Here is a 7,301-nt window from a genome sequence, read left to right as displayed (position 1 = left end):
ATTTCCCCCAGATGCGGGTAACGGGGTCTGTCCGGCTTGTGACTGTAGCCATTGTCTAGCGAGATCATCTGTTCGCTCCTTGGAAATAATCAGTTCCCTTCTTAGAGCGTTCGTTTCCTGACGGGCTGCATGCACTTCTGCCCTTAGTTCCCCAAGTAACTGGGCTAGCTGGTCGGTATCCGAGGTTTCCATAGCGCCTGGACGGGAGTTTTGCGGTAGGCTTTGCGTTCTGTAACGCTCACCTGATTCCCGTAGAGGCGCCGGTCTTGACTGGGCGTATACCGTATCTTCAAAGGTGATGTGTAACACACGGCTGGCTCTTTGGGCTGGACCTCCGTGCACTGTATGTCTGACTCGAAGGGTAAGATGTCTGCAGATAGAAAATATGGGATTAATGAACTGGGTTATTGAATGTCTCTCTCTTCTTCCCTTTCTCTTCTCCTGTAGAACCCCAAAGGTTAACGCTCTCACCTTAGGTAAGTGATCTCGCTAGACAATGGCTACAGTCACAAGCCGGACAGACCCCGTGCTCTCCATCTGCCTCGGGGCAGGGTGCTGTAACCAGTTTCTTCACTGGATAAGGGGAGCAGGCCTCTTGACTTCAGAGGACTGCTGTTCGTCGTTTACTGCACGATCGGTAAGTTTCGAGTAATTCTAATGTCTTTAAAAGTCTTTAGTAATGATGTCTCTTGTTTTGCAGGGTTCCGGCGATGGCGGATGACGGGCTGAAGTGAGTTGAAGATGGAGCCCGTGTGATGAATAGAAGCGCCTGGAAGCACGTAAGTAAGCGCTTGTTGCCTGCTTCACGATGCGCTCTAACTGTCTTTTTATTTTGCAGGTACAAGTTCGGAGCGGCTGCAGGGTGCCGGAATACCCACTGGGTTAGATGTGGAAAGGAGTAATGGCACATGAGTATTAAAGTTCCCCAATGTCTTTAAACGCACCTTGTTTTGTCTTTCAGATGCGGGATGCAGCGCCGAAGGCCTCCGGAGCGTGCAAAGAGTTGGTAAGCTTTTGTCTTTCAGATGCCGGAATGCAGTGCGAAGACCTCCGGAGCGCACGAAGAGTAGGTAAGCCTTTGTCTTTCAGATGCCGGAATGCAGCGCGAGGCGTTGGTGACAGCCGATGGACCAGGTAAGTGAAGCGCTGTCACTGAAGACCGTAATGCTAACCTGTTCTTTCTTGTGTTTATAGGTGTTGCTGAAGACTGGATGCAGGATGGTAAGCCTTTTTCCTTAGGCCCAGGATCAGATGCAGAAGACACGATGAGCGTTCTGCTGCAGAGGATGCAGAATAACGCAAAGCAAGATTCATCCATCGAGTGTGGTTTAAATAGCCTCCTGTAGTGCTTAGGTGTCTCCTTCCACAGCCACGCCTAGGTAAGAAAAGAGTTCCTGCTTTCCAGAAGAGTTCCAGTGTTCTGAACCTAGGGAGTGGCTCCTGCCCCACCCAACAGGAAAAGTAGTTCCAAACAGAAGAGGATCAGAGGCTCAACTGGCAGGCAAGTAAGCAGCATGGTCTGCTGCAGGTAAGTCCACCCAAGCATTATGAGCCCGGCGCTTCCAGCGCTGGGACTGGGCATATTTATGAGCCTGGTGCCACTGGCGCCAGGACTGGGTCCAAAAGGTCCCAATTGGGACTGGTTGGCACTCGGAACCTGGGTAATGGATCTGCTTCCAAGGGAGTTGGGAAAACCCTGACCTTTTGGAAGCAGAGATCATGACAGCGGGCTTCTGCACAGAAGCCCTCTTCTCGGCACCACTGAATCTGGGGTAGACAGGATGTGTGGGATGGGAAATAGGCACCCTGGACAGGGTTACCTAGGCAACCCAAGTCGCACTCTGCCCTGATAGGCTGGGGGGTTATTATCTTGCACCGGTCCAAGAATTTCACCTCTAGCGGCACAATACAAATGCCCCCGGCCGTCCCTTTTAATCATGGCCCAAGTTCCGAAAACCAACAAAATAGAACCGGAGTCCATTATTCCTAGCTGAAGTATTCAGGCGACCAGCCTAATTTTTTCAAAGTAAACGCTTTGGACCCCCAGGACACTCAGTCAAGAGCATCAAGGGGGTGCCGAGGGGCAGGGGCTGGGACAGGCGGTAGCTCACCACGCGGCAGACCGCCAGCTTGATCCCAAGATCTAACTATGAGCTTTTTAACTGCAGCAACTTAAATATACGCTGTTGGAGCTGGAATTACCGTGGCTGCAGGCACCAGACTTGCCCTCCAATGGATCCTCGTTAAAGGATTTAAAGTGTACTCATTCCAATGACAGGCCCTCGAAAGAGTCCTGTATTGTTATTTTTTCGTCACTACCTCCCCGATTCGGGAGTGGGTAATTTGCACGCCTGCTGCCTTCCTTGGATGTGGTAGCCGTTTCTCAGGCTCCCTGTCCGGAATCGAACCCTGATTCCCTGTTACCTGTGGTCACCATGGTAGGCACAGAAAGTACCATCGAAAGTTGATAGGGCAGACATCGAATGCATCGTCGCCATCACGGGGACGTCCGATTGGCCCGAGGTTATCTAGAGTCACCAAAGCGGCCGGGCGAGCCCGGATTGGTCTTAATAAATGCACGCATCCCTGGAGGTCAGCGCTCATCGGCATGTAGAGCTAATGCTCTAGAATTACCACAGTTATCCAAGTAACAGATGGAACGATCAAAGGAACCATAACTGATTTAATGAGCCATTCTCAGTTTCACTGTACCGGCCGTGTGTACTTACACGTGCATAGCTTAATCTTTGAGACAAGCATATGCTACTGGTGGGATCAACCAGGTAGCCGCAACTGCTGGAGGGTGGCAACGGGGGGAGCCACGTGCCCGCCTCGGAGCCGACCTTCGCGCCCTCCAGGGGGCCATCTCATGGACCCGAACCTCGGGCCCAGGCAGACAGGTCCGTCACAAGGGCAACGGCAGCCCGGTTCGCTCTGCCACACCACGGGGTGGGTGGGAGGAAAGGCCAAGCGCTGGCACAACTTGAAGCGGTGGGGGTTCACCTGCAACGCCACCACCGGAGCAGAAACGGAGGGGGTCAGCACCCCGCGGAACATGCGTTCCGAGCTGCTGGAGAAATGTGCTTGGTGGAGCAGGGGCCGCGTCATGGCTTGAGGTAGGCCCGCGCTGGGGCTAGCGCCACCCGACCCCATCCACTCTGATCTGACCACTGTGGAGCTGCTGGGCTGATTGGCCTTCGCTCTGCTCGGTGGGGAGAACCGCCCACATGGGGGGGACTTCCCCAAAGGGGGGCATACCCTCGACACGGTCCCAAGGCGGGTGGAAGCGAATTGCTTTAAACAACAGCCGAGGCTGGCCAAGCAGTCCAACCCTAGATGGACCAAGAACGCCAAATCGATCCTATGGATTGCTCGGAAAAGGGTGCCTCCTGCAGGCCAGTCTCTGCTGGGTTGCTGCGTGGGGCACGGCCCCCCGGCCAGCCCGGGGAGGTGCAGTGGTTTTGCCACAGAGCCCCGGTCGGGCAGCGAGAACCCAGAGGATGCGCAGACCGGGCTCTCGGCAAAATCGGCCGGGCTCCTTATAGACCCAACTGGAGACGAATTTCAAATTGACGCCCATCCGGACTTCCAGAGCAGCTCCTATGGTCAACGACCAGATGCCCGGCCTCGGAGAGCGGCCATCTGGTAGGGCGATGCATTCCAATGGGCCTGGATGGGAAGGGCCTGTGGCCCCGCCTGGCAAAGGACCGAGGGTCGGCAGGTGCCCAACGGCATGGGTGTTACGCTCACCTGGACCCCACAGGGGTGTCGATCGGACCCGGACAGCTGCGATCTCCTTCAACGTGATGCGTAGTGCAGAGATGACTGTCTGGACTGGCCCGCCTGGTCTTGTCTGCTGGGCCTGAAGAAGTATTTTCCTGCAAGTGGAGACAGGGATTAAGGGTTTTAGTGATGGCCTTCCAACTGTTCTCGCTCTCCCCCACTAATCACCTCCGATATCCCCTTAGTAACCTCACCTTATGTTCGTAAAAGATGAGCTCTCCATCCTGCGTGTCTTGCAGGGGCGCGTAGATACCAGTTACTTCACTGGTTTGAAGGCGTTGGGGGAGTTCCGGTAAGTATTGACTCTGAAGTCCCTGGCGGGATTGGTAAGTATCAAGTTCAAAGAGTTCAATGTGCCCGATGTTCACTCTTGTCCCCTTAAATTGCAACTGAGTTTGTGAGAAGAAGGTCTCATAGCTGCTGCTGGCATTCAGGTAAGAGTCTGTGTTACCCAACGCTGTCCGGTAACTATTGCATGCGTTAACGTGTTGTTTTTCTCCCTCTTTACAGATGCGACATATGAAAATATGGAGAGTTATGGAATAATACCGCCGGTGGTAAATCAGGTAAGTCTATGGTGGTAAGAGGTTGTATTTGTTGATTCCCTTGGCACACCTTGTTTTTTCTTGTGTCTCCTAGGTGCCGGATTATGGCGAAGAAATGATGGAGACAGTGCTGGATCGAAAGATGCTGTGAGAACTGGTGAGTATGGCACCGTGCTGGAGCTGACGAAGCGACGCGTGCAGGACTGATGTACTTTCCAGGTCCGGAGATGAAATGGTTCCAGAATTAGGTCAGGAATTTGAAATAAGTTTGTTTTCTAACCTTGTCCTTTTCTTCTTCTTTACTCTAGGAGCTCCGGATTCGAGGCGGGCGTGGCAGAAGACTGGATGCTGGCTGCAGGCACGCGAGCGTGGCAGAAGACTGGATGCAGGCACGGTGAGCGTCACGCTGCTGGATGCAGAATAACGCGAAGCATGTGCTGCTGTTCGGGTGTGGTTTAAATAGCCTCCAAAGTAGTTCCAGGTAAGAAGTTCCCTAGAGCCACGCACGAGTAAAAAATAGTCCCTGTAAGAAAATAGTCCCATCCAGGCCTCATGTAGGCTTGGGCTCTTTTGCAGCATGGTCTGCATCAGGTAAGTAAAGTCTATGAGCCTGGCGCCAATGGCGCCAGGACTGATTTCTATGATGAGCCTGGTGCCTAAGGTGCCAGGACTGAACCCAGACAGCCCCTAGCCGGGGATGCTGAGGTTTAAACAAATGTCTGGATGCCTGCTCACGGAGCCGAGGGCCTTGGTCCTGATGCCCGGGGGTAGGCATCATGACAGCGGGCCAGCACCGACAGGGCCTCTTTGAGCTCCAGCCAGGCCGCCTTAGAGCTTCTTCGCCACATTAGATCTTTTCGCTCCGGGGAGGGACAGGGATCCCGTTGGGGCACCCCGGGGACTGCTGCCCAGCTTTGGGCGATGGTCGACCCAGATGTGAGACAGGCGCCCAAGGCTGGTGGGGGGCCAGCAGCCCCACCCATCCCCGCTGGAGCTTTAGCAAGGCCCCCTTTAGAATTGTTTCCCTCCAGGGCAGGACGTGGACCCCACCCGGGATGGGGACCTTTTTAGAACCCCCGGCACCCAAGGCCGGGTTGCAGCAGCCCTGGCCACCTCCCTGGTGCTCTGTCCCGGGCCGCCATAGAGCTCCCCCTTTCCACATTAGAGCTTCTCCCACCGGGGAGGGACGGGGACCCCGCTGGGGTGCCCCGGGATCACCGCCGCCGGGCGGGGGGACTGTCAACACAGCACCCAAGGCTGGGGTTGTAGCAGCCTGGAGCTCGGGCCCGGGCTACCTTAGAGCTCCCTCCGCCACATTAGAGCTTCTCATTCTGGGGAGGGGTGGGGACCCCCACCGGGGCTCCCCAGGGCCCACCGCAGGGCCGGGGGAAGGTCGACACGGCACCCAAGGCCTGGGTTACTTCAGCCTAGAGCTCTGGCCTGGGTCGCCTTAGAGCTTCCTCCGCCACATTAGAGCTTCTCCCTCCAGGGAGGGACGGGGACCCTGCCGGGGTGCCCCGGCACCGCCGCCGGGCTTGGCGGCAGTTAACCCACTCGCGAGGCAGGCACGTAAGGCCAGGGGCCAGCCCCTCCAGCAGCCCCAGGCTTCAGTGTGGCCCCTTTAGAGCTTTTCCCTGTGGGGAGCGATGGGGACCCCGCCTGGGCTCCCTGAGACCTTCGAGACAGGCACCCAAGGCCGTGGGGGAAGCAGGCACACTGGAGCTCTGGCCGGGCCCCCTTAGAGCTTCTCCCTCCACATTAGAGCCTTGCCCTCCAGGACTAACCCACAAACACTGTGGAACTCGGGTCTGGCCACTACTAGCGCCCCTTGACACACGCACCCCATTTTGGCCTTGACCGCACACAGGAGGCACTGGGCCGAGGACCAGGAGCAACGCACAAATGCCATGGAACTCAAGGCAAGACGGTATGTCCGGCTATAGCCCCATGGAGGGAAGGTGCCCCGTTCAGGGCACCACCTCGACACACGCACCCCGTTTTGGACTAGACCGAGGACCGGGAGCAGCCCACGAATGCCATGGAACCGAGGCCGGTAACAGCGCAATGGCTGCCCTGGAGGCCGCAGGGTGGCACTTCCACTCTGTCTATTAAGCCCCCACAGAGTGGGGGTTTATGGAACCAGACCAGAGACAAAGTGAGGAGCCAGCCTCCCCGGCCGCAACGTGGGCCATCTGGTCCGCCGGCCGCAACACGGGCCATCCGGTCCTACTCCCCTGTCCAGATAGCCCCGCAGCACGCCGGCCGAACCTGCCCCAACCCCACCATCCGGGGGCACGGGCTTAAGGTTCCACCCCTGCGCTCCTGGGTGGGGGGCTTAAGCTGCCGCCTCGCTTCCCTGCCCTGTACGAGGGCTTAAGGCACCAACCTCATGCGCGCCCGGGCCCTTGCCAGAGAGACACTTCCACGCCTACTATTAAGCCCTCACGCAGTGAGGGGCTTAAGGAACCCAACCGGAGGAGACAAGTGCAGGAGACAGCCACGCTGGCTGCAACTTGGGCCATCTGGTCTGTCGGCCGTGACTCGGGCCATCAGGTCCTGCTCTCCAGGACGTTTGGCCCAGCTTTCCACCAGCTGGCCGCGCCTGCCCCGACCCCACCGTCTGGGGGGCACGGGGCTTAAGGAAGGTTCTGAGCCCCCCGTGCGCCCTGGGGGTGGCTTGCAGCCTCTCTTCCCCCGCCTTGTCTGGGGGGGGAGGCTTAAGGCACCACCTCAATGCCGGCCCGGCTGACCGGGAAAGGTGAGAAGAGCACTCCCCACCCAACCCGCACCCCCCTGCGGGTATGCACCTAGGCTGGTTGGGAGTTTCCTGTGTGCCCTGCGGCACAGCGGGAAGAAGGATGGAGACCTGTGGAGGGCCTTGCGACAAAAGCTTGGCTCTGAGGATGACTTTCTATGGATCACAGCGAGGTAGCTGCTCTGCTACTTACGAAACCCTGACCCAGAATCAGGTTG

At 57.2% G+C, this 7,301-nt stretch overlaps 1 non-coding gene across 1 annotated transcript in view; it reads right to left on the bottom strand.

The window, feature by feature from the left end:
- Window positions 1-7,211: 7,211 nt before the first annotated feature.
- LOC138481926 (28S ribosomal RNA) overlaps window positions 7,212-7,301 on the bottom strand; it is a 3,614-nt gene continuing 3,524 nt past the window's right edge. Inside the window, exon 1 of the ribosomal RNA XR_011274504.1 lies at window positions 7,212-7,301. This exon is cut by the window's right edge and continues 3,524 nt beyond it. This is a non-coding gene — a ribosomal RNA (28S ribosomal RNA).

Source organism: Ambystoma mexicanum, chromosome 5p, assembly GCF_040938575.1.
Source record: "Ambystoma mexicanum isolate Mex_15411 chromosome 5p, UKY_AmexF1_1, whole genome shotgun sequence".
NCBI classification, from domain to species: domain Eukaryota; kingdom Metazoa; phylum Chordata; class Amphibia; order Caudata; family Ambystomatidae; genus Ambystoma; species Ambystoma mexicanum.
Note: the sequence above shows the minus strand (reverse complement) of the source record. Positions and strands in the feature narration are given on the sequence as shown.